General features: G+C 42.4%; 1 long non-coding RNA gene across 1 annotated transcript; it reads left to right on the top strand.

The window, feature by feature from the left end:
* Positions 1 to 7,451: 7,451 nt before the first annotated feature.
* LOC308169509 lies at positions 7,452 to 9,648 on the top strand. Its single transcript, XR_013937759.1, has 6 exons — positions 7,452 to 7,502; positions 8,577 to 8,627; positions 8,938 to 8,982; positions 9,066 to 9,130; positions 9,252 to 9,369; positions 9,577 to 9,648. It is a non-coding gene; the product is annotated as an uncharacterized lncRNA (long non-coding RNA).
* The last annotated feature ends 18,024 nt before the right edge of the window (positions 9,649 to 27,672 follow it).

Genomic DNA, 27,672 nt, shown 5'->3' with positions numbered 1-27,672 from the left:
AGTAATAGTGATGGGATTATTTTAGATTATTTTAGATTAGATTAGATTAGGTGAGATTCAACTTTATTGTCATTGCAGAGTACAAGTACCAGACAACAAAATGCAGTTTAGCATCTAACCAGAAGTGCAAATAGTGATATAAAAACAAACACTTAACTTTCGGGGAAACTGCTAAAATAAAATAAATTAAATAAATTAAAAAAGAAAGCGACTATTAGCACCGCCGAATGACAACAAACGTATGAGTAATGAGTAAAACAATGTCACTTTTATAGTATGTTGTTTAACTTGCCGTTCGGTCGCCATGGCTCTGGTGTGTGTAGCAGCTTCAGCTAGCTGGCTGGAAACTTCTAGGGGTGCGTTCGTAAACACGCTCTGAGAGCGCTGGAGCGCACGCTGGCTTCGATGTCACAGAGCGACCGAGTCGTTCGATTGGACGAGAGGCGTTCCGCGAGTGCTGATCGGATTTCCAGAGCGTGTTTACGAACGCACCCAGCCAGCTTTAGCGAATTGTATTCAAAGGGAATTATTTTCACCGGACAATATGTCCGACGACTTTTCCATTTGTCGGACTTCACCAAATTTTACCGGACAAAGACCGGTAATTGCCGGTTAACGGAAACCCAGAATTATTAGCTGATTTGTCTCAGCTGACCTTAGGGACCTTGCGGGAATATAGGGTGGGAGGAGGTCTGATATGTATTTTTGTCCAAGACCATTTTGTGATTTGTATGTAATTAGGAGGATTTTGAATTCAATTCTCTGAGAGACTGGTAGCCAGTGCAGGGATCTCAGGATTGGTGTAATGTGTTCAAATGTCTTTGTTTTTGTTAGGACCCTAGCAGCGGCATTTTGGATGAGCTGCAATTTATGAATATCTCCTTTAGATAGGCCTGTTAGTAGAGCATTACAATAATCAAGTCTACTCGAAAACAAATGCATGGATGAGTTTTTCAAGGTATTGCTTGGACATGAAACCTTTCATTCTTGTTATGTTTTTCAGGTGATAGTAGGCAGATTTAGTTATCGAGTTTATGTGGCTGTTGAAGTTTAGATCGGAGTCTAGAATTACACCAAGATTTATTTTCTTGTTTGAAGAGAGAGAATCAATTCATCCCTAGACCTTGAGTGGTAACCATTGTGAGAGAAGTGCAGGAGTGATGAGAGGTAGAGAGGTGTTTTTCCCAGGATTGTCTTATAAATTAATTCAAGCCAGTGAAGAAACCGCCTGGTATGAAGGGAGGAGCCCAACAGTTTGTAGAGGTCACAGTGGTGAGTAGTGAAGGCCGCACCACGCTCATGCTTAGATACTTATATGAATAAATTCCTCTTTCAATCTGAACCAATGACTTGAAGGTTCTGGATAAACAACGGAAAAAAACATTCTTCATCTGCTCTGTGACACATCCAGTAGAGTCTATTTTTATAACATGATTCATTAATATATATGATTCTTACAGTGCAATACAAATATTGTAATATCTCTACCCATATCAGGACATAAGGTTTGATTGAATAGGGCGAATCTAAATGGAACCATTGTCACGCATGGTACTAGTTCAATAAGGCTGCCAGTATAACATCTTGCCTGGGGCATCGGAGGTAAAGCTATTCAGAAGTATTGATTCCTTATGGAGGCTTTTATCTAAGATGACTGGGCCTCGGTGAGAGCCATTATAGGGGAGCTTCTACAGCTGCTTCATTGATTCATTTTGTCTTTAGAAATCCAGCTATTCTGGGTATATGTAGGTCTAATTCATACAGAGACTCGGTGTCAATCTTTAAAACCTTGCTCTGATCTCAAACTGTTCTGGGCTTTTATTCTGGGATTCTTTCCATATATAGCTATGCTCTCTGTATGTTATCACAGAGCGAGCACATAACTGCACCCACAGTGACATGTTTTCAATAGAATCACATCCTCTTTCTCAGTATCTGATTGACATCGGCTCATATTGTTTTCCGCTCAATTCATCTGCAACTTAAGAATGTTTACTCTAAGTGCCACTGTATTGCAGTAAATATACTACATTATTTTGATAAGCCAAACCCATATTGCTCTGAATGATACTGCAGTGCACATACACTATAACATCTATGATTGCTGGGGATGACAATTATATATAAAGGTGGCTCTGTTGTGCACCCCAGTCCTTCAAGGCATAAAGTGTTAAAACTGTCTTCAAAGTGAAGATTGACAGTGCAGTGGCCATTTGCAGTGGAGGTTTCTGGCTGCCTTGCTGCCTACTGCTGCGGCCTGGTCCCTGAGCTGCAGTACAGGGTCAGAGTTGGAGATGACCACCTCCTGTACACTGGGTATGAAGTGGGCCGTAAATCACAAGGAATGGTGTGAGAGAGAAAGTGTGATGTGTGAGTTAGAGAGTAAGTGGGTGTGAGTCTGAGTGTATTCAATTACATTGTGTTCACATAATAGAGGGTGTGTGTGTGTGTGTGTGCGATTGGACATAGCTATGTGTGTACAGTACATTATGTGCATGTCTAGGTATGGGCCTATGTGCATCTTGAAGGGTCAGGGTCACCCAAGCCGAACAGGTCGAAGGGTAGAGGCCCAGACCAAGAGTGATTCCAGAAGATCCCAGAAGACCTCAACGGTGGAGCAGTCGGAAGATGGTGGGTGTGAGAACGACCACAACAGCTGCGAAGGCGGCCACGTGGGTAAACCCGGGGGGGTACAGACCGGACCACCAGCATCCCCCTGCAACTCCCGCCAGACGAAGGTCGTCATGGGTTCTCTCATGCCACTGGATGTCTACCTGGAAGGAGTGAAGATGGTGGAAGTGAAGACTGCACAGGCACACCCTCACCTTTATCCCTACCTATGTGCAAGCTTCTTGCCCCTCCCCCCAGGGTTAGGGCCCTGGAGCTCGCAAGGTATAACATTGACATTGCAGCTCTCAGCGAGACCAGACTATATGGAGAGGACTCCCTGACAGAGGTTGGTGCAGGGTACACCTTCTTCTGGAAGGGGATCCCTGAAGGCACTCGCCACATCCATGGAGTAGGCTTTGCTGTGAAGTCCCAACTGCTGCAACGCATCCCAGAGTCCCCTATCGGCGTCAACAAACGCCTAATGACATGGCGCATTCCCTTTGCAAAGGTACGCTTCGCCACTCTCATTAGTGCTTATGCACCAACTTTAGACGCCGAGTTCAACATCAAAGAGGATTTCTACCGAGCTCTCAACTCCATACTACAGAAAACCCCGGCTACGGACAAGCTCATACTCATGGGAGACTTAAATGCCAGAGTGAGTACGGAGCAGATGGTATGGGACAGAGTTATTAGCCGACATGGAGTAGGGAAGATAAATAACAACAGGCTTCGGCTCCTCTCCCTCTGTGCAGAACACCACCTGGTCTATAACCAACACCATCTTCCAGATGAAGAACAGGTTCAAAAACCACCTAGCAGCACCCCTGCTCTAAACATTGGCATCTTCTGGACTATGTGATTGTATGAGGTCATGCGCGGAGCTGAGTGCTGGACTGATCACCTCATGGTCAGATCCAAAATCCTCATGAGTATTCAACCCCATGGACCGAGGACAGCGCTCAAAAAGAAACTCAATTCTGCAGCGCTTAACACCCCCACCTCGAAAGATCACCTTTGACGGCTCCTTGCTGAAAACCTCGACAAGATCCCGGAGGAATCAGCTGACTGGCCAGCTCTGTGCCAGGCTATCCACAGCGCAGCCTCTGAGGCGCTTGGCCAGACGAGGAAACGTCACCAGGACTGGTTTGACTGTAACTCAGCCAAGATACAGCCCCTGCTAAAAACCAAGCATGAAGCCCACAAAGCTCTCCTGTCCTGCCCTGGTTCTCCCACCTTGAAAGCTGTCGTTGCTGCAGCAAGAACAGCAACCCGGCGCGTCCTCCAGGCCATGGAGGACGCCTGGTGGATACAGAAGGCAAAGGTGATCCAAAGCCTGGCAGACTGCAACAACACCCAGGGTTTTTATGATGCCATCAAAGCATTGTATGGCCCCAGGAAGCGGGCGATTGCTCCAGTCCGATCAGTCGACGGTTCGACTCTCTTTAAGGACCATCATGATATCCTCGCCCGTGGGCAAACCACTTTGAGTCTCTACTCAATCACACCAACCCCATTGACCCGCATATTCTGGATAATCTCCCAGACATGCCACCAGTCACGCACCTGGACACCCCACCACACTTCTCTGAGACCCGTCAAGCCATTGTGGGTCTAAAGAACAATAAAAGCCCTGGACCCGATGGCATCCCAGCAGAGGTTTTCAAACACGGAGGGTACCTCCTCACGCACCATCTGCACCTCCTGATCTGCAACACCTGGGAACATGAGACCCTCCCCCAGGACTGGAAGGATGCACACATTGTGGTCATCTACAAGCAGAAAGGGGACAGAGCAGTCTACACTTTATATCACCAGTGTACTTATATTATCATGTACTTATATTTCAATTTATTTTCCTGTTAAGGCGGCTGGGCAGTGATAATGTGCCCATGTGGAATTGTGAATGCGCTTAAGTTCAATATAAGAGCTGAAAGCCCAAGAGATTATGCGGACATGCTGCTGTCTTTTAAACACTTTCCAAATGTGGCCATAATATGTATATATATTATATGACTTTGCCAGAGGTTTGGCTACTCACACCAACTTGAGGGAATCCGAAGAACTGCCCTTCAGACCAAATGAAGGCAGACTGACCGAAGCCACACCTGACAATCTGAAGTCCGCTGAGAAAGGTGGGCTGAAAATAAACCTGCCCTGGTTAAAATTGAAAAAGGAGCCCGTGGACATAAATGCACACCCTACAACGGGATCTTCGGATCACTATGCTCTCTATGACACTTTCCATGAGGCTAACACAAAAGACCCAAAGGATTGCCTCAGAAAGATAGGCCTTGTCCCGGAGCTCTGTGGCTGGGTGAACTCTCAAACAGCCGAACAGGTTTTCTCAAAAATGAGAAAAAATAACTATTTCATGAACATGATGTCTCTTTGTCATGCGATGTATTATTCATCGCCACAACAGCATGGTCAATGAGAAGACCCTGACAGACCTTCGGAAAGTGTCACCAGAGGACCTCACTCTTGATTCAAGTAGAAAGGCAGTAATGGGTGCGTGTTAAATATTTAAATATGTGTGTTAAATGTTGTTATCTTTGAAATTGTTTTGTCTCCACTGCTAATGTTTTTTCAATTATTGATCATATCTTTTTTAGCATCTACACTGTATTCAAGTGGCACTTCATCTCCAGCACGCCCCTCAGGTATTATGACAGCCTTTTATCATCTGTATAACTGGTTCAGCTGGACAAATGTGTATGGATCAAGTCATGACGATGATCTACCTTTTACTACAGTGCAAAAGGAACCGCAGAACATTGACCAATGTTCAGAAAAATGTGAGGACATAACAATAATGTCCTCACTGGAGCCCTGCAGAGCCTCATGGACCCTAAAGGGTCATCATCCCCTTCAGGAGCAGCTGGTAAACTGATGTTTCTGTATACTATTGTCCTTCGTATTTTATTATTCATTTGGAAAACGACTGAGGTTCATGCTGTGTTCTTTGTTTTGCTGTTGATTTATTTGTACATGTCCTCTCCAGATCAACTATGTCCTGGATATTACAAGGCCACATGATGAGCTCATCATCAAAGATCAACCAACTTGCCTGAACAGGGAAAACATGTTGACCCTTGGACTTCGAAAGGACATCGACTCATTTGTATGTTACAACTATCCATGTTAGTGGTGAAGGTATGTTTTGAAAAGAAATTGTCATGAATTCATTGTCTAACGCTATCTGTAAACTACATCACCAGGCAGGAAACGCTTGCCTCAGACTGATTCACCAAATGGCTACTATGAAGGTATGTTTTTTTCAAATCATTTATGCAAGAAATGTTTATACTAAGGATAGTTGATTGTTGAAGTGCCTGGATGAAAAGGTAATGCTGTGGCTTATATGCCTTGTTGTGATTTGAATAGATAGCTGGAACTCAGCCATATGTTTTACGTACCATTTTCTAGCATTGACTAATTTTAGATGCACTTGAATTCTACAGGGAAAGGAGGTTTTTATTGCTGACCTTCATGTAACCGCAATGTGGGTCCATCCCCACAACTGTGATCCCATGAGCCATTTCCCAGTAAGTCAAATGATTGAGATAAACAGCTATGTAGACAACATTGTATCCAGCATTACAATTGGCATGCCCTTCATGGGACATCAGCACATTAGCTGTGTTGGTCCTAAATACTTTTTTTTTTTTACTTGATTTCATCAAGGTAAATTAAATGGTTTCCTAACACTAAGCCAAAAAACCCACTACTCATGTATGAGAAAGGACTTCATCAAATTATCATGTAATTCATAATTATGCACACCCCAGTTAAGTGTTGGATAAAAATGATAAATGCAGTACATGGTTTTGAACAGGAACATGCTGATCAGAAGGATGCCCTTATCCTTCCACTGTGGGTTCCAGGCCATTGTGTCCTGTGTGTAAGTGTACTATACCCATATATATATACAGAGCATAACTTTATATGCAACATATGACATCCACAGTAGTAGATTATAAAGACATACAATGTAGTTGAGCATTTCTCAGCTTTAACCTTCATATGCCATTTGCTTGTGAGTTTGTGTCTATTGTATTACCCCCAAAGTGTCCTTTTTGCTTATTGTCCAGAATGCGTTATTCCCTGTAGGTAATGAGGCCACACCAGAAAGAAATGTTCTTTCTAGATTCGCAGTATTTCAAAACTCCAAGGGGATTCACCTCTGAAGCCTACAGAACATTATTAAGGTTGCCCCAAATATTTTTTGCTCTGGCAGTCACGTTCCCCTGACCTGCCTGGCGGTCCCCTGACCTGCCTATGATGTGTGTCCTGGCGGTCCCCTGACCTGCCTGGCGGTCCCCTGACCTGCCTATGATGTGTGTCCTGGCGGTCCCCTGACCTGCCTATGATGTGTGTCCTGGCGGTCCCCTGACCTGCCTATGAACTTTGTCCTGGCGGTCCCCTGACCTGCCTATGATGTGTGTCCTGGCGGTCCCCTGACCTGCCTATGATGTGTGTCCTGGCGGTCCCCTGACCTGTCTAATGTTACTGCCATTTCTAAAGACTTGTGTTCAATCAGGAGGCATTGTGGCAATGCATGCATTATGTACTGATTGTTTGTCCAACATTCAGAAAGGATTGGCTTCCCGAAAGCTGGAGTGGACTTAAATAGACACATTTCCAACACAAGGAAAGAGAGACACAGAGAAATCCTCCTCATTGAACTTTTGCAAATAAGCATGATCGACCGACTTGCATGGTGTGAAGTGGTTCTGAAGCAGCAGTGGTACTAATGTTGTTCCTTTTTTCTCTCCTGTAGGAGGTGTGTACTTCTTTGTTTGACTTAGTTTTATTCTTGGTTGCCCAGGGATGTTGCTGAGAAAATTGTTGCGGGATCCTGGACAGAGAAGACTGGTCTGGATTTGGAGGTATTGTTTGAATGTTACTATCATATTATAGCTATAGTCAGGGGTGTACATAACTTTTCGGGGCCAGTGCTCAGAGGAGCACCTAGGGATGCTGCTTGGTGCTCCCCGAGCTCGCGAGTCACGACCCGTCCCACAGGATGGATGAAAAAGGGATACATGGATAACTTATATTAGCAAAACGACATTTATTCATAAATAAAGATGAACGAACAAATGATTGGGTGCAAAACCAAAATATGAATGAATGAAATAAACAAAATGAAAACCAAAATAAACAAATGCAAAATCAAATGACTGCTCTTTAAGCATGAAAGTCTGTCAGACTCCTTTAAACACAATGAAATCAACTGACATCTCTTTAAGCACTGCTCTGTTCTGTAAACACTGAAATCAACTTTTCAACAAAAAGTTACAGCCTAAGCATTTATTTATGCTACAAGCTTAATCATCATCACTGCTCTCTTGACTGCTGTAAGTTATCACTGTCCTCAATTTCAACCATGGTAGAGGATAGGCCATCACTTTAAATAGCTCATTATTTTGATTGTGCAACAAAGTCTTTTTTTTTTCTTTCTTCTAATATAATTCCCAACCATATTCCCTGGGTCAGGGGTCTAGGTGCGATAATGAAGCTGTAAAACAAACGTCTGAACGTTTGAAAGCTTCAGAGAAACGTGAAGTCCCTTGGTGTTGTTTTTCCTTTTAGCGACGAGTCGTTCGGGACTGAATTTTCACGTGTCGGCGTGATAACCGTGATAACCGTGCGATACGCGATACGCGAAATGAAAGTACGAGTTAAGATACTTTACGAATGTTTTCGTGAGGGGAGTCGCCGTGGTCGTCGTAATGGATTACTCGTCGGGCCTTCGGCTGAGGGGACGGCAAATAGTTACTTACATGGTGGGGCTTGCTTCTTGGACAGAGCTGTTGGTGCGCAAAAGCGCCTTCATGGGGCTGATCTGCCGCGCAGCATGCATTTTGGCGACGCATGCGCACTGGCGCACCAGTTATGTGCACCCCTGGCTATAGTCATAATTACCTACTATTCTCTAACTGTAACTTTTCTTCGTACAGGGGCTTCCGAGGCAGACCAGTGGCAATGACTGTGGTGTCTTCATGATACTGGTGAGTTATGGTAATGCCACCAAGTGATATGGCACACTTGATTGTTCCTTAAAACCATCAAAAAATGTGTAAATGTATGTAACAATGACTGACCACCACTTAGACCTGACCAACATTCTGTTTGTGCATTTGCAAATAAAAAGGTGTGCAATAAAAGGTATTAAGGAGCATTCATGTGTGCAGACCTCTCATATCACTTTCTTATGGAGTTATCAGCCATGTACATTTCATTGGATGTGTGTGACTACCTTCTCACTGAGTTATAAGCTGTCACATGGTAATCTTGTCTTTGTGTCTTTTCTCATTACAGTATGCCTGGTATTTCGCCATGGAGGCTACCTTTGACTTCAGCATTGTAAGTATTAAGAAAACAAGAACCCATTATATCAATATGCTATAAGACTTTGAATGCAAATTGAGTAACTGCTCTTTCTTTAGGATGACATGTCTCTCCTGAGAAGGTGGTTGTGTATTGTCCTGGTGGAAAACCTTGGGCTGGAAGGGTATGCTGCAGTGCTACAAAAATAATAATTGTATTTGTACATTTATTATCAAGAGGACTTTGGGGTAACACCTGGCCCTACAATTCAACCTTCCGGTGAAGATAATGTGTGTTCATTTCAGATTTGGAAGGAAGTTTGCTCACTTTAGTGAGGAAGGCAGAGCGACCCTTCACGACAATGTCCCACCTGTATTCAGGACCAATTCAAGTCTTAAAAGGAGGCATGCAAGCAACACCATGGTCAGTGCATCTCTCACTAAGTATCTATGACCGTGTGCCTGTTTCTGAATGGGCTACTGCTCCTAAAACACATACTCCATGCAACGTTATGGCACATGCAATATGTTTAGTGGTACTGTGTCATTCTGAATCCAGCCTGGATCTCTTTTTGAAGTAGTTAACCCTTTCATGTAAAACATACTGGCAATAATGGTGGACTCTGTACAGATGCCACTGGACACTGACGAGGACCACGCGTACTTCAAGAGGCCTTACAGCTTTCCTCCTAAATAATTGTGACACAGGCCAATGAAAAGGGCTACCTGTAGGCGAAGTCATTTTTCTGTTTTTTACATGTGCTTAAACTACAGATTGTAAGCTTTCAAATGATGCATCATACATTGAAATCGGAAACAAATTGAAGACGACATGAGTATTTGAAAGTTGCTACACCTGAAATCACTAAGCACAGAAAATCCCCATCAAAGATAATGAATCCCCATCAAACAACAAGAAACGAAGTCATTGTGTTATAGATTACACTTATTTAATTAACGTAAAACTGTTCGGAAAAATAACGAGTGGGTACTTCACATCTTCGAGTTGAATGTTAGCTAAAAAAACGAAAATCTGAAAAAAAAAAAAAAAACTTTCAAGACGAATTTGACGTCTTTCTCATTTCCGAGAGGTGTCCAGAAACACCAGGAGCAGTCACAATTGGTTAGTGTGAATGAAGTTTATTGCATACAAACATACTATCCACCATTCACAGCTGTACACATAGTCATGCTTATGTGTGTATCCATTTAGGAAAGTGATGTTACCATGGACAAAGATGTCAGAAGCCTGGATAGTGAAACCACACTTTCTATCAAGACACTTGAGGCACCGCTGGACTGGCCATACAATCTTTCTGCCCGCTGGCAGATGGGCCGCGCTAGTTTTGGGCCGGTCGGGCCGCCTGACCCCCCCCCCCCCCCAAAAAAAAATGTAAAAAAAAAAAAATACTATGTTACAATACTAACACATGGGCTGGCTCAATCACATGCTTAGGCCCTGCTGTCCATCGGCCCCCTCCCCCACTCTGATCCCTCGGCCGACAACCCAAGTGCAGTGTCATGTTCGTAGATAAGATGTGATATTTGATATTGTTTGTATTTAAAATGTTAATAAATAATTGTACTACTTAACAGTATTAGAATGTTAATAAATAATTGTAATTATTCCTATGACTGCCGAGCTTTTTGTTATACAACTACTTAACAGTATTGAGTATGGGTATTGTTTGCTCAGCACAGCAGCCATGTCTCATCACCGTGGAGTACGTTAACAGTGAGTGAGTACACTGGTTCACACTTGAATTGGTATACTTGCTGTCCATGTCACTTACTCCGCTCTATAGGGGGTTTTACAAATGGTATATTCAACAGACTGCCAGCATGTTGATCGGCGGTGTCGGACCGATTGTGTTGGGCCGGTCTGAGCCACATGGCAGGGCCTAATTTTTGTCCCAGTCCAGCCCTGACTTGAGGTAAGTAAGGAAGTGCAAATGATCAAGGAAAGAAAGTGACTCATTCAGTACTTAACTGCACCTTTTCATTGTAACATGGTTAAGCACTGTATTATTACATTTTAGGAAAGGGCTCAACAAGTCCAACACCAACGAAGAGTGACCAATGACTTGTTAGTGGATTTCATCACTCAGCCCAAAGGCTTACTGCAACATCTTGAAGTGAGTTTGCAACTGAAATGTCTAAGTAAAGTGACACATTTAAGCATAATATAAATAATGAAAGTGAAATGTTTTATATTTGTGTAGTGATTGTACATTTACATAGAGCATCCTCCCAACAAACTATATATTTGCAGGCAATCATGGCAGGACAAGTCAAGTCTCTTTGGGCAAAAAAGAAGGCCACAGGCATCATCTTCTTTGACGATGATGGACCAAATGGACAGACTAGTTCACTTCCTCTCAGGAGTGGTAAAAAAAACACAGACAACATTGGCTGATCCGTCGGCATTCGTCATTGATGTGCTTCTGCCAAAGGTGACAATTCACTGACACTTTTTATTTATTTATAGACTACATATTTCATATTATAACATATGTCACACTTTAACTCATGGTCAATATCCAGTAGGATCTTATAATGCCATTTGCTCAAATCGGGTCTTGCTTAGTTGTCACCTGCAACATGGCACAACCTTCTTAGATGTCTACATTTTGACTTCCGGTGGCATGCACTGAATGGTTTGACACCTGTATGAGGCTCCGTAAAATCTTTGATTTAAATCATCACTGACGGCTTAAATCCTATAATTTGCCGTGGCACAAGTTTATATAGTTTGTTTGTAGGTTACGTATTCGAGAGCTAGTCGAAGATTATATTCTTAGACGCGAATGTGTACCCGCAGCAAACAAATGGATCCAGACGCCATGGCTAAACTTGTGAGACATTGTTTGCAAAGAGGTCTCCCGTTTATCTGTCGAGTTATCTAAAGATAATGAACTCATTCGCAAGGAGATCTCCAATGCCAACGTGCTTGTTCGCAGGGAAATCTCGGATGGCTTAAAACCTATCCAGGCGACTTTGCAACGCCTAGAGGGTTCTCTCAATGAATGCAAAGTAAAAGTTCGAGACCTGGAGAATGCCGCCACGCTCACAGACGCATGCATTGATACGCTCGAAAAAGATTGCAAACTACTCAAAGAAAAGAATGACATCCTGCTCCAGAAAACATCATCTTTGGAGTTTCATTCTAGGAAATTCAATTTGAAATTCATCGGATGTAAGGAGGGGATAGAGGAAGGGAGACCTACTGCGTTTGTCCAGGACCTCCTGCGAGAGCTGTTTGGAGAGGCTGGGACTGGCCCTGCGCCCCTGCTCTCCATTGCGCACCGGGTTGGACCACCGCGAGGGGAGAGGTGCCGTCCGCTCATCGCCAGGTTCCATAGGCTGGAGACTAAATCGACAGTCCAACGCTTGGCGGCCAAGAAAGCTGGCCAGTTGGCATACCGGGGGGATAAGATCAGCGTTTATCCGGACGTTCCTGACGACCTGCGCCGTCAACAAGCCTTTGGCCCGATCAGGGCACTTCTCCGTGCGACATCCCTGAGATATGGCCTGGTGCAGCAGGCGCTCCCGGCTAAACTTCTAATTACCTTCCAGGAAAAGACGCATTCCTTTACTAAAGTGGACGAGGCAATGAACTTCTACCATACGACCATCAAGCCTACTCTGTAAACGGCAGACTTGGTAGGCTAATTTCATTTAATTTCATTTCGAATAGGCTATCCACCTGGACGATGATACACTCTGCGGAGAACATTGCTCAATTTGTAGTGTGTGTGTGTATGTGTATGTGTATGTACATGTGTAGGCTATATGTGTGTGTATATTATGACTGTGTATGTGTATGTATGTGTATGTGTATGTATGTGTACATATGTATATGTGTGTGTATACTGTGACTGTGTGTGTGTATGTGTGTGTGTGTGTGTGTGTGTGTCTGTGTGTGTGTGTGTCTGTGTGTGTGTGAGTGAAAGCTAGTGTGCACATCCGAAATGTGTGCATAAGTGTGTTTGTCTGTAGGCCAGACTGACACACCACATGAATGTATGGGCAATGATCTCTCCGTGTCCTGCCGGGGTGTTGAGAGCCACTTTATGACTATGCTGTCACCTTTATAAATACTTGAGTCACGGAGTGCCTTAGACAGGGTTTGGCCTGTTTTTGTTGTGGTCACAACTCCACTGTATTTTGTGGAGCAAGGGAGGGTCAAAGAACCGTGCCCCTTTTTCTGTTCTGAGGGGCTGACCTTTATGTCGTTTTTATTTTTACTTTTCACGTTGTTTCGTTTTTTTGGGAGGGTTTTCTGTGGGGGGGGCTATTTTGTTTATGTTAACTGTTTTGCTCAAGTCAAATCGCATGTAGAGACTACATTTTCATGTCTAATTTTTGAATTATGTCGTAGAGTAGGGCTGGTCACTTGTATTCTTCATATTAAAAGCATGATATCTATTAAAAGTATGTTATATATAATCTGGATAATATGCTTACTTTATGAAATACTCACAATGTTAATTTAAAATGAAGCCCTTAAACGGAGATATGAAAAAGTTGAAAATAATATCATTAAATGTTAATGGCTTGAATAACATAATTAAGAGGAAAAAGATTATCCTCCAGCTGAGGAGAGCTGGAGGAGATGTCCTCTTTTTACAAGAAACCCATTTAAAAAAAAAAAGAACATGACAAATTGAGTAGGGGACAAATTTACTCCAGTTCATATGGAACACAGAAGAGGGGTGTTGCTATAATTATACAACCACACATACCATTTAAAGAAGAACAACATATATACGATAAAGAGGGCAGGTTTGTTTTAGTAATTGGTAAAATAGAGTCAATTACTGTCTCATTTTTAAATGTATACTATCTACCGGAATTAGGCCCAGAATTCATGTCAGAAATAATCGAAATGTTAATGACAAAATGTAAAGGAATCACCCTAATGGGAGGAGATATGAATCTTACAATAAATTCTAGGCTAGATTCCTCAAATAATAAACCACACAGAGCTGATAAAACATCATCAATTTTAAGAAGTGCAATGTCAGAATTTGGATTAGTAGACATATGGAGGATGCTAAATCCAACTAAAAAAACATATACATATTATTCTGGACGATTTCCAACTTCCAATAGACTGGATTATTTCTTCATGTTTAAAAAAGACAAGAGAGGATGGAAACATGCACAATAGGCACAAGGGATTTATCAGATCATGCTATGCTATCTATAACTATACATTTGGATATAAAGCAAGGAGAAAAAATATGGAGATTAAACAACTCACTTCTCCAAGATAAGATCTTTGTTGAAAAAAGCAATAAAGCCATAAAAGAATACATAGAGATAAATGACAATGGAGATACTAATCCAACTATTATATGGGAGGGCCTTAAAGCGGTACTACGAGGACAGATAATATCATATTGTGCATGGAAGAAAAGACAAACACAACAAAAACAGATAATACTTGAACAACAAATACAACACTTGGAAGACAAATTAAAAAATACAAATGAAATAATAGTAAAAAATGAATTAAAAAAGAAGTATAAGGAGTTGGATAAAATCCGTACAGAGGAAGTGGAGAAATTAATTACATACACCAAACAGAAATATTACGATGGAGGACCTAAGTCTTTAAAACTCCTAGCATATCGACTTAAGACACAGACTAAAAAAGCACACATTTCGAAATTGAAGACTGTAGAAGGCTCTGGAACAATAACGGAAAAGGATAAAATAGCTGAAGAATTCGTAAAATATTATGAGAACCTTTATAAAAACACAGGAAACATTGACCTGGGACTAATGAAAGACTTCTTACATAAGTTAAACTTAAAGCAAGTAACAAGATCAAAAAATGAACAGCTCATTAAGGACATCACAGTAAATGAAATACAACAGCAAATAAATAATCTTAAAATGGGGAAAACACCAGGTGATGATGGATATACTAATGAATTTTATAAAACTTTTCAAAAACAATTGATACCACTACTTTTACAAGCATATAAGTTTGTATTACAAACGGGAAATTGGGCAACTACTTGGAACTCATCTATAATAACGGTTATACATAAAGAAGGTAAGGACGCTACTGAATGTTCGTCTTACAGGCCAATATCACTACTGAATACGGACCATAAAATAGTAACAGCCATTATTGCCAATAGGTTAAAGGACATCGTGCCAGATATAATAGACAGCGACCAATGTGGTTTTATACCAGGTAGGCTGTTGTCAGATAATATAAGGAGGACGTTAAATATAATGGACTACGCACAAAACAATGGTGCAAACCTTCTACTCTTAACACTGGATGCAGAAAAAGCATTTGACAGAGTGCTATGGCCATTCATGTTTGAAATTGTAAGAAGCTTTGGATTTCATGAGAATTTTAATAAATGGCTTCAAGGAATGTATAAAAATCCAGTGTCAAGAGTAAAAGTAAATGGCACAATATCCAGAAGATTTCCAATCTATAAAGGTACAAGACAAGGAGACCCACTCTCAGCAGTTATATTTGCTATATGCATGGAAGGACTAGCAGAAAGTATAAGGAAAAATAATACCATCAAAGGCATAACGATAAAAGAGGAACAGCACAAACTGGCATTATATGCAGATGACGTGGTTGTTTATTTAACATCACCAGCCCAATCCTTACCAAGCCTAATGGAAGCAATTACAGAATATAGTAAACACTCTGGCCCCTTCTGCACCGAAATGTGACGCCGCCGGCACAAATCCGCACACAACATTGAAATTACTGTAATTTCTAAACGGTTTGTGCAATCGAAAAAAGTCCAACTGTCCCTGAAAGCTGAGATGTTGCACTTCAACCAACATATAGGGTATTACGGTAAAATGTGACGTGACGACATTCTCAGAGTCCATTTACACACAGTGAAGGCGGAGGAGGCGTTTTACAAAATGGAGGAGGTTTTACAAAATGTTTGCTATCGTGAAAATTGTTCCCTAACCTATTCTGAAGCTTTGGAAACGATGAAATAGTCTTTGCTATCTCTCGAGGGTAAACAAGTATTATTATTATTATTTAAAATGTCTCGGAAATCATTGAGGGTGTCAAAATCTCCATCTCGATTTATCCAGGACGACAGCGAACACAGGGACGTGATTTCGTCAGAGTGAGTTTTTTTTGTTTGTTTGTTTGTTGTAGCCTAACACATTTGTAGCCTAACTTTTTGGGTAACTCGCATAATATTTTCCTTCGGGATGAATGAGACTCAAGCTATAATCTTATGTTATATTATTTACATTACTTTTAGCATGCCTTCTGAGGGGAGGAATGGAAGTATTGAGAGGGGAGAGAGTGCACACGGTGCCGGCGGTGACAGCTTCAGAAGCCGGTCACCAATCAGAGCAACCGGTTGGAAAACGGAGGCAGACCCTGACATTGCCCCCAAACCACCACGGTTTGCTCCCAAAAGGAGCCCCGGAGTTCAGCCCCCCCTCAACACTGGGAATCCATCCCCAGGCGAAATATTTTTACAGTTCTTTGATGAGGAGATAATGAGAGTGCTGTGTAACAACACAAACAGCAAAGCAGCAAAGAATAAAGAGAATGGCAAAACATTTGTGTGGAGAGAGTTGACCCCTGCAGACATGAAGCAGTACCTGGGCATCATGCTTTACATGGCGGTTCTGCACCTGCCCAAAGTGAGAGATTTTTGGAGGAAAGAAACCATCTTTCATGTGCCGTTTCCAGCCACCATGATGCCCAGAGACCGCTTCATGGCAATTTCTGCCAATCTCCACATGAGCGATCCAACTGAAGATGTGGAGAATGACAGAAAAAGGGGCACTGAAGAATATGACCTCCTCCACCGGGTCAGGCCACTGTATGGCATGATCAGGAACCGCTGCATGGCCATTTACCATCCCAGGCAACACATCTCTGTCGATGAGAGGATGGTCGCCACCAAGGCCCGGTTGTCCATAAAACAGTACATGAGGGCAAAGCCCACCAAGTGGGGGCTGAAGTTTTTTGTTCTTGCTGATGTAAATGGCTATACCATCGACTACAGGCTCTACACCGGCAAGTCCAAGTTTGCCACTGGGAAGGGTCTGTCGTTTGATGTTGTGGCTGACCTGGTGAACAAGAACTTCCTGGGCTCTGGTTATCACATATATTGTGATAACTACTACACCAGCCCAGCCCTCTTCAGACACCTCGGCCAGCAGGGATTTGGGGCATGTGGAACCTACCGGCAGGGTAGAGTTGGCACTCCATCCTCTCAGGAGAATGCTGTGTGTAAAAGGTAATAACAGTAATAATACTATCTAGACAGAATAATAATAGTAATAATACATTTGATTTTATTTGTAATGCACTTTTTGTTTGAAACACCTCAAAGGTCACCACGAGGAACCATCCGGTGGATCAGGGATGGTAACCTGCTCTTTGTAAAGTGGATGGACACGAGAGAGGTGTCCATGTGCACCAATGTCCATCCAGTCTACACTGGCGAGACGGTACTGCGCTGGCAGAAGACAGGTATTGACATAATGCTGTAATGTAACCTTTTTGTCAGTTGATGAATAAATGACAGGAGCAAAACACATTGAATTACCATTGTGACAATGTGCACCCTCCTTTTCTCTCCTATCTATCTAGCTGATGGACAAAATGAGAGGGTCCCCATCCCCAGGCCCACAGCTGTCGGGGAGTATAATAAGTACATGGGGGGTGTTGATACATCTGACCAGATGCTGGGGACAAACTCTGTCCACCGCAAAACCAGGCGGTGGCCTATTACTGTGTTCCAGCACTTTGTGGACATTAGTATGACAAACAGCTACATAGTTCACAAGGAGCTATGTAAAAGCAAGCAGGAGGTATGTAATTGTACTCTTCTGTATTTTGCACTGTCCTGTCTTGTCCTTGCACCTTTTGTATGCTTGTCTACTTATTGTTATGCACCAACATTCCAAAGCAAATTACATGTATGTGTGAAAACCCCCGGCAAGAGTAAATCTGATTCTGATTTTGTTTCAGGGACACATGACACGCCAGGACTTCCAGGAGCAGCTGACTGCCCAGCTCCTGGGAGTGCCACTGCATGGCAGGACGAAGAGGATCCCCAGCCAGGGCCATTTCCCTGTCCCTGTGAGCGACGGTCAGGGGAAGGGCAAGACCGTGAGAGCCACCCTGGGGAGAAAGAGGTGCACTCTGTGCAAAAGAAACACTCCTTGGAGATGTAGAGAGTGTGGTGTGGGCCTCTGCCTTCAACTCGACAGGAACTGTTTCACTCTGTACCACGACTGAGTACAGTAGGCCTGTCTGTATATAGTTAGTTAGTTAGTCCTCTTCACCCCGTTGAGGGGCATAGGGCGTCCACCAGAGCTCTCCATCTCACTCTCTTTTAGGCCTGGGCCTTTGTTTTTGTTGACTAACACCTGGATCTTGCTTGTGAGGCATAGCTTGTGTATATAGTCTGTTCTTAATTATTTGTATAATAGTCTGTTCTAAATCATTTGTATATAGTCTGTTCTTAATTATTTGTATATAGTCTGTTCTAAATTATTTGTATATAGTCTGTTCTTAATTATTTGTATATAGTCTGTTCTAAATCATTTGTATATAGTCTGTTCTTAATTATTTGTATATAGTCTGTTCTAAATTATTTGTATATAGTCTGTTCTTAATTATTTGTATATAGTCAATTTAATTTAACTAAAAACCCTCTAAAATCAATTCCGTTTTTGTGTTTTTCTTCCCTCAAAACATTTCAGTAATGTCAGATATTGAAAGCTGAAGTAATCCTGACAAAAGGAGCAAAGGCATTTACTCACAGGACATTATCTGACATTTTTACAGCCAAAACATTACAAAATACTTTTATTCTTGACTAAAAACCTATAAAACCCAATTCCGATTTTCTTTTTCCTCCATGTCACTAATCACTAGAATGGTCATTACTCTTGAACAATATAAGATATTTCTAACCTGTCTTTTATTCTGAATTGCCAACAGAATTGTGCATGCCTCATACCCTCTAACTTTCCTTCAAGCTTGTAAGTAAAATGGTTTAAAATGCAGTTTTCTGATGGAGTATGGCAGCCGGAGAAGATTTTTGTAAAGATTGCTGTGTGAAATCTGCTGGATAAAGGATAGTTATTCTCAAATAATAAAATAAACATTGATACCATTTAAAAGTACTAGCTCTTCTCTTTAAAATGGTCATATCATTTTTGGCTCTGTGATGTAATATGAAAACACCAAAAATGTTCTTGTATCGGAATGCCATATTCCGGAATATGAACATATGAAAATATGAATATAAAAGTAGGTCTAAAAGGGTTATAAACTAAATGAAAGTAAGTGTGAAGTATTAACAATTGGAGAACAGATAGATTCGGAAATTAAGGAAAAATACAAGTTGAAATGGGATGCAAAGAAAATCAAATATTTAGGAATCTACCTTACTGGAGATATAACAACATTATATACCGACAATTATCAAGCCCTTGAAAATAAAATACGAGAAGATCTTAATAGATGGAAGATAACACCTGAATCCTTAATGAGTAGAGTAGAAAGCGTCAAAATGATGATCCTCCCACAGTTTCTGTTTTTATTTCAAACATTACCAGTTCCCATTCCACAGAGTAGCTTCAAAAAATGGAATACAATGCTCTCAAATTTCATTTGGAACTACAAAAGTAAACGGAAAAAACTTAGTATACTAACTCAAACCAGAGAAAAAGGAGGGTTTAATTTCCCTGATCTAAAGTCCTATTTCCATGCAACTCAAATAGATACAATAATGAAATGGATGAATAACTTGGTTCAAACCAAATGGAAAGACATAGAAAAACAAGCAATATCAATATCAATAGGAACATTACCTTTTCTGAGTCTAAAGGATATTCAAAAATATAGTGGAAATAACAGATGCATAGAAAATACCCTCAAAAATTGGAAAACTATTCGTAAAATGTATAAATGTGATGACAAATGTATTTATTTGAGAGAGATAGCCAGTGACCCAGACTTTTTACCTAATAAAACAGACAAAATATTAGAAGAATGGACTAGGAAGGGACTACAGGTGTACTCACAGATGGTTACAAATGACATGATAGACTCATTTGAAACCTTAGTTAATACATTTAATATAAGTAATAGCCATTTTTTTAAGTACTTACAAATTAGAAGCTACTTTATAACACAGCAGAGGAGACAGGAACAAAGATCACATATACTAATGGAATATCTGATCAAAAATAGAAACAGTGAAAAGACAAAAATTTCAAAAATTTACAAAATCATGCAAGAAATCAAGATACAAGAAGATAACACTAAAGAAAAATGGGAAAACGAATTAGCAATAACAATTACGGATGACGATTGGAAAGAAGCATGCAAAAGAATATTTAAGACAACACAATCAAAATTCTGGAAAGAATTTGCTTGGAAAATAAATATGAAGATCTTCCTAACACCGAAAATGTTGTCAAAATATAGGCCAACAGGCAATGCAGAATGCTGGAGGAAATGTACGGAACGAGAAGCCAATCACACACACATTTTCTATACATGCCCTAAATTGAAAAGGTTTTGGGAGGCAGTTCAAGTAAAAATAAAAAATACATTTACCTTACAAAATCCTATACATCCAGTCAATATTATACTCGGTCTTATTCCATTAGATATATACAGAGAGGGAGATAAATATTTGTACACCATACTACGTATCGCGGCTTTAAAGCAAATCACACGTAAATGGTTGGACTTAAACCCACCATCTGTTAATAATTGGAAAAAAACTGTTGAAGAGATAAAAGAAATGGAAATAATTACTTGCAAAGTGGGAGGCTGTGAAGAGCAATTCACTATGAACTGGAGTAAATGAATGAATGAATGAATGAAGTAAATGAATGAATGAGTAGGAAGGAAACCCCCCCCCCCCCCCTCCCCGATCCCACCCCTCCCACCCCCTCCCTTTGTCTCTTACTTTTCTATGTCTATCCCTATAATTTCTCTCTTCTTTTTCTATATTTTCTCTTTAGTCTCTATTCTTTATTTTCTTTATTTCTTGTTCTCTTTATAAAAAATAAAAAAACAAACAAAAATGATGCAGGATGAACTTAAACAAGTGAAGAAAACTTGTAAAGTGTGTGAAATGAACTTGTGAAATGTAATGTAAAGTCCTGCAATAAAGTATATATTAAAAAAAAAGATGTCTACATTTTACTATAACTGGTAAACGTGTGGCTTTAATCACTTCATGACACAGGCAACAGTCCACGCCATTGCAGCTGTAAACTGTGTTTCCAATGAGAAAGCCATGGAAATGTGGGCCACAAGTGCACATGTGGACCACAGTATGACTTGAGGTAAGCTGGAAACATGAGGAGAGTGCTAATACAATTTCCACGACAGTTTGCAACCACTGATGAATGTGAGTTTCTTAAATTATTTATTAATCACTTCTTTATAACATTTTGTCTCAACAGTGAGATGCAGCTGTCTGACCATTATATGGTCGAAAATTTGAGCAAAGAACAGAAAAGGAAGCTGAAAGACCATATGCGATAAAGTGCAAACAGCAATGATGTCACGGGGTAACAAAGAAAATAACCTGTCATTGTTTGTTGCTGTCTCTTCACACAGAACCTTTTTATTTGTGTTCTGTTTCCCTCCTGGCGGTAGAAGCGCACCATTTCTGTTGTTCCTACTCCTCAACTATACACACGCTGCTGGTTAGCAGTGATTGGGGACTGGGAGTGACACTGTTCCCCTTTGCTCTCTATTTAAGGCACCAGCAAACAGTAGGAGGGGAGAGTGGTTTGGGAACGAGGGTTACGACGAGGGAGTACAACGAGACAGAGAGCGACAACGAGACAGAGAGTGACAACAAGACAGAGAGCGACAACAAGACAGAGAGCGACAACTAGACGACCACCAGACGAAAACCTGCCGAGTACCAGAGGGACCTGCGACGTTGGAACGAGAGAACACCTGATACACGCCAGGCACCGAGCTGTGGTCCCGAGCAGAGGGACGACTGGCCACCAACGGAGCTGTCTGTGTCTGACCACTGGGGGTTGTGATTCCAGAGGCCTGTTGGGAAACTTGGGAGGGTGCAGCCAGCGCCCTTCCCAAAGTTAAGTGACTTTTTGTTTGCTTACTTTGGAGGTTGAGGGCTAACCCTACTGTCTAGCATAGCTGAGAGCCAGTTGATGGACTGTGGACTGTGTGGTTGCCTGTCACTCGTGCAACCTGCTGAGTCACTCTTTCCTGTCCTCAGCTAAGTGATTGGAGCCATGCTGGGTCGTGAGGACGCGCCGGACCTCCCCATAGGCGATGGGGTACAGTCTGGAGTCTACCCTGGGCAACCCTGGGTCTTGAGAGTTTGCTGCAGAGTGAGAGTTGCTCCAGAGAGACTTCCGTTTCCGGGTTACGACGAGTGTTTGTTTTGCTGTTGCAGCTCGACAGCGTTAGAATCTTAAAAACTGCTATCTATACCGAACTCTATTGAGAAAGCATTTTTTGGATATAAATAGCTTTCCTATCCTATATAACATCGGGACCTCGTTCCGCCGAATCCGACGCCGGGAGGCTGAGTCGGGATTACCAGCGTTATTAGTTAGCTACCGCGGCTAACCAGCTAGCCACCTCTACACTTTTTAAACTGGCTTTTTTCTATCGGGATACCTCCCCGAACTACTAACAACCTTATATACTCTTATATCACATATCTCTGTAATACTCCTAGCTCACCATAATCAAATTGTTTTTCTCTCTCTCTACAAATAACACCACTTTTCTCTTTCATGGCCTGCCGGCGCTGCCTGGAGCTTAGCCTCCAGGTTGAGGAGATGAAGGGACGAATCTCAACTCTCCACCAGATCAGACAAGGGGAGTCGCATCTTAATTCACTTTATGACACATTACATACAACAATAATTACAGACATAGAAAGCACACAAACCACAACATCAACATCTAAGCCTCCACCTCCACCTGTAAGCCCAATCCCAGGTGTAACTCACACTGTCCCTACATCACCAGAGACTTGGACCATCGTCAGGAAGAGGAGTCGTACCATCAACTCCCCTGGCACCAACCCCCATGAGGCCCTCCTGCTGCGGAACAGCTTCGAGGCGCTGCAGAGCCACCAGTCCACACCGAAGCCGAAGAGAGCCAGGGCCTGCACCCCCACCCCCCCCCTCCCTCTCTCTCTCCCCCTCTCCCACCCTGTGCCCCCTACAGGTCCATCACGCCGCCAGCAGAGGAGACTACAGTTCGTGTCTCCTCCCCCCCCCCGCACCCGCTCTTCTCCCCCCCCCCCCCCTCTGTGCTTGTAATAGGCTCGTCCATGGTCCGCCATGTTGCAGTCCCGAAGGCCAGAACCCACTGCATCCCAGGTGCCAAGGTGAGGGACGTCGCCGCGGTCGTCCCGATGCTGGTGGAGGATGCCCCACCCCAGGTCACCTCCGTCATCGTCCACGTGGGTGCCAACGACATCGGACGGGAGAGGTCGGAGGAGCTGAAGGAGGACTTCCGAGCCCTCATCGCCACCGTCAGGGGCACAGGTAAGACCTGCATCATCTCGGGCCCCTTCCCGAGTCCCAGGTATGGCGACACCAAATACAGTAGAATTCGAAGTCTTCACCTTTGGCTACAGGGATACTGCTGTCTTATGCAAATCCCATTTATAGACAATTTCACCACGTTCTTTAACCGTAGTGAGCTGTTTGCGAGAGATAGATTTCACCCAAACAGGTATGGTGCCCGCCTGCTGTCGATGTCCATGGACCTCGCTGTCCGATGTCATTGGCCGGTGCCCTGTCAACGCTGATGTGGGATGAGTCCGATCCTTTCCTCTAACACCAAACATGCCATCCAGACTATTGTCTCCCATCGGACTCCCTCCACCACAAATAAGGTAATACATGGCGCAAATTTGAGAAATGTATTACCCATTTCATTAAGTATGCCCTCGAGTCAGTCCCAGTGTCAAAATGACATCTCCATGGCAATTTTGAATATCAGGTCCCTATCGAACAAAAAAACATTTATCATAAATGAGCTCATTTGTGATAGAAAACTCGACTGTATGCTACTCACAGAAACCTGGTTAGATACAAATGGAGCAGCAGCCCTTATTGAGGCATCTCCCCCCAACTACAGTTTTTTCCAATCAATCAGAAATGGAAAAAAGGGGGGAGGAACAGCTACCATAGCTTCAAATAACCTAAACTGCAGGAGCATATCCTTTGATATATTCTCCTCCTTTGAATATCATGCCACAGTTATGGCATGCCAACCACCTATTCTTACGGTAACTGTATACAGGCCGCCGAAACCAGCCCCTACTTTCCTACCTGACTTCTCTGAGTTCCTATCCATTATCCATCCCAACTATGATAGGATTATTATCACTGGTGATTTTAACTTTCATGTTGATAATGGGGCTGACTTGAGGGCTAGGGAGTTTATTGACCTCTTGGAATCTATGGATTTTGTCCAACATGTCAATGAACCCACTCACAATCATGGCCATACCCTTGATCTTGTGATTACAAAGGGTCTTGAGGTCTCAATATCAGGTATCAGCGACCTGGCCCTCTCTGACCATTTCTGTATTTTCTTTACCATTGTAACACGTAAAGCTGAAAGCAATGCTGAACGTGTTGTTAAAAAACGTTATCTTACCCCTGCAGTGGCTGAGAATTTCAAAGCTTTAATGAACAGTAATCACACAACTCCCACGTTGTGTGAAAACGACTTAGTAATTACCTTTAACAATAAAGTAAAAATGGCCCTAGACTCCCTGGCACCTACCAAATTAAAAAAGGTTGGAGCCAAGAGGAGAGCACCATGGCGAAACAGTGAAATAAATCTCCTAAAGAGAACATGTAGGAAAGCTGAGCGCAGATGGAGAAAGAGCAAATTACAGATTGATCAGAATATTTTTAAAGAACATCTATCTGCCTTTAACTTGGCAATGCGAAATGCTAGAAAAAATCACTTCTCAAAGATAATATCTACAAACAAGAATAACCCCAGGGTCTTGTTCTCGACAATTGATTGCCTTGTAAACCCTGCTCCTAAAACTCTAGACGGCGCAGCCTCTGTCACCAAATGCGAGGAATTTGCAGCCCACTTCAGGGATAAGATAACAAATATTAGAATGTGTATTACTCAGGAAAGACTAGGTTTGTGTAGCACCACAGATCCGCCGCCACAGAACATGACTATGAGCATGTTCACCATGATTAGTACGGAAACATTAGGTAAAATTGTGTCACAGCTTAAACCGTCTACGTGTCCTCTTGACCCTATTCCTACCACCTTTTTTAAGGAAATTTTTGAATCTGTGTCTGATGACATACTAGGCATTGTAAATCACTCCCTACTTAAAGGGATATTTCCAGCGGCGCTTAAAACTGCCCTGGTTAGACCCACCCTGAAAAAAAGTAACCTAGATCCTTCTGATCCCAAAAACTGTAGACCAATATCAAATCTCACTTTTCTAAGCAAAATTTTAGAAAAGGCAGCGTATAGACAGCTTCATGAATTCTTAGTCTTAAATAATAGGTATGACCCACTTCAGTCAGGTTTCCGATCATACCACAGCACAGAAACCGCTTTGCTTAAGGTAACAAATGACCTTAGGATAAATGCAGACTCGAAAAAACTCTCGATTGTTGTACTCTTAGACTTAAGTGCAGCCTTTGATACGGTAGACCATTCCATACTTATTGAGAGACTTGAAAACTGGGTTGGCCTCTCAGGTCCGGTCTTGAACTGGTTCAGGACTTACCTGGCTGACCGAGACTACTTTGTAGCCCTTGGTGACCATAAGTCAAAAAATTATAGCACAACCTGTGGAGTTCCCCAGGGGTCCATTTTAGGACCGTTGCTCTTTAGCCTATACATGCTACCCCTCAGTTCTGTTATCAAGAAGCATAGCGTTAACTACCACAGCTATGCTGACGACACTCAGCTTTATATCTCAGTAACTCCCAACGACTACAAGATGATTGACCACCTGATAGATTGTATTGCCGATATTAATATTTGGATGACACAAAACTTTCTCCAACTCAATCAAGAAAAAACAGAGGTATTGATCATTGGCGAGAAAACTGGGAGAGAGAAATTATCTGCACACTTGAAAACACTAGCTCTTAACACTAAGTGTCAGGCCAGGAATCTTGGTGTCATAATTGACTCAGATCTAAATTTTGAAACTCATATTAATAATACTATTAAAACATCCTTTTACCATCTAAGAAACATCACTAAGGTACAATCATTTCTCTCCCAGGCAGACACTGAAAAATTAATGCATGCGTTTGTTACTAGTAGGCTAGATTACTGTAATGCTCTCCTGACAGGTCTCCCCAAAAAAATGATAAATAGACTACAAATGGTTCAAAATGCTGCTGCTCGTGTCCTTACTAGGACCAAACGAAGAGCGCACATCACACCTGTCTTGAGATCACTACACTGGCTCCCTGTCAGTCATAGAATAGACTTTAAGATCCTTTTACTAGTTTATAAATCACTTCACTGTGATGCACCCAATTACATGGTGGACATGCTCATAAGATACACACCAGCTAGACCCCTACGGTCTAGTGGCACGGAACTTTTAATAGTGCCAGAGGCTAGGACAAAGAGATTTGGAGGATCAGCTTTTAGCATATATGCTCCTAGATTGTGGAACACCCTACCTGAGGGCCTGAGGTTGTCTAAAACTCAGGACATTTTTAAGCGTGACCTCAAAACCTACTTATTCAATGTCGCCTTTTGATACTACGGGAGACATTGGACATTATAGAACTAGGATCACTAGGCCATTACACCATACTCGTGTTTTGAGATTTGTGTTGACAGGAAAATGGACCCGGGTGCTGATGAGGCACTCTCAGCTCCAAATAGCACCTAGAGCAGTACTGGAACCGGTACAAGGGTGTACCAGGACCACCATCAGGTTGTATTGCTGTCATCTTTATTGTCTTTATTGTGTTGTTGCATCATAACTGTGCCTAAGATTCTCTTTTGGCAGGACCTGTGACCATCCGGATGCAGAACGATGCAAATATAACACTAAATTTATGGACAGAGTGTACGCCGATAATATGCAAGGAATTTTTCCTGGATACATGGTGTACAGGTTTTTGCCCTTGCTTGCTTGCCTTGTGCCGGTGGTCCTTGGCCTCCCCTTGGGGACCGCTGGGTACTGGTAGGCAAACTGGCTAGTAGTCGCTCTATTGGTAGAGGGCTGCAAGGGAATTTTTTCCTGGCTACATAGTATACAGGTTTTTACTTTTGCCTGCTCGCGGCTCTGTCAGTATTGATTGATTGACTGATTGACTGAACATTTTCATTGTGTGAAGCGCATTGAGTTGCATCTTGTAAGAAATGCGCTATACAAATAAAATTTGATTTGATTTGATTTGATTTGGGCAGAGCCCCGGTCAAGAGTTTATCGTACTATCCTATCCCATCGGACCCTGCTGTTTTTAAAGAGCCTTTTATACTGTTCCTGGTCTCTGACATCACTTATAAGATACACACCGGCTAGACCCCTACGGTCTAGTGGCACTTTTCCTGGAGGCGCTGTGTACAGGTTTTTCGCCCCTGCTTGCCTGCCGTGCGCTGTGCTCCTTGGGCCTCTCCTCGGGGCCCCCGGCCGGCCTGCGTGCTTGGTCTGTTCTGCCGCTGGGGCACCTGACCCGGCTAGCCTCGTGCAGGGCTATG

The sequence above is a fragment of the Nansenia antarctica genome (genome assembly GCF_963989245.1).
Source record: "Nansenia antarctica genome assembly, chromosome: 1".
In the NCBI taxonomy this organism is placed as follows: domain Eukaryota; kingdom Metazoa; phylum Chordata; class Actinopteri; order Argentiniformes; family Microstomatidae; genus Nansenia; species Nansenia antarctica.
The sequence above is the reverse complement of the archived record's forward strand: the minus strand, read 5'-3'. Positions and strand labels throughout refer to the sequence as shown.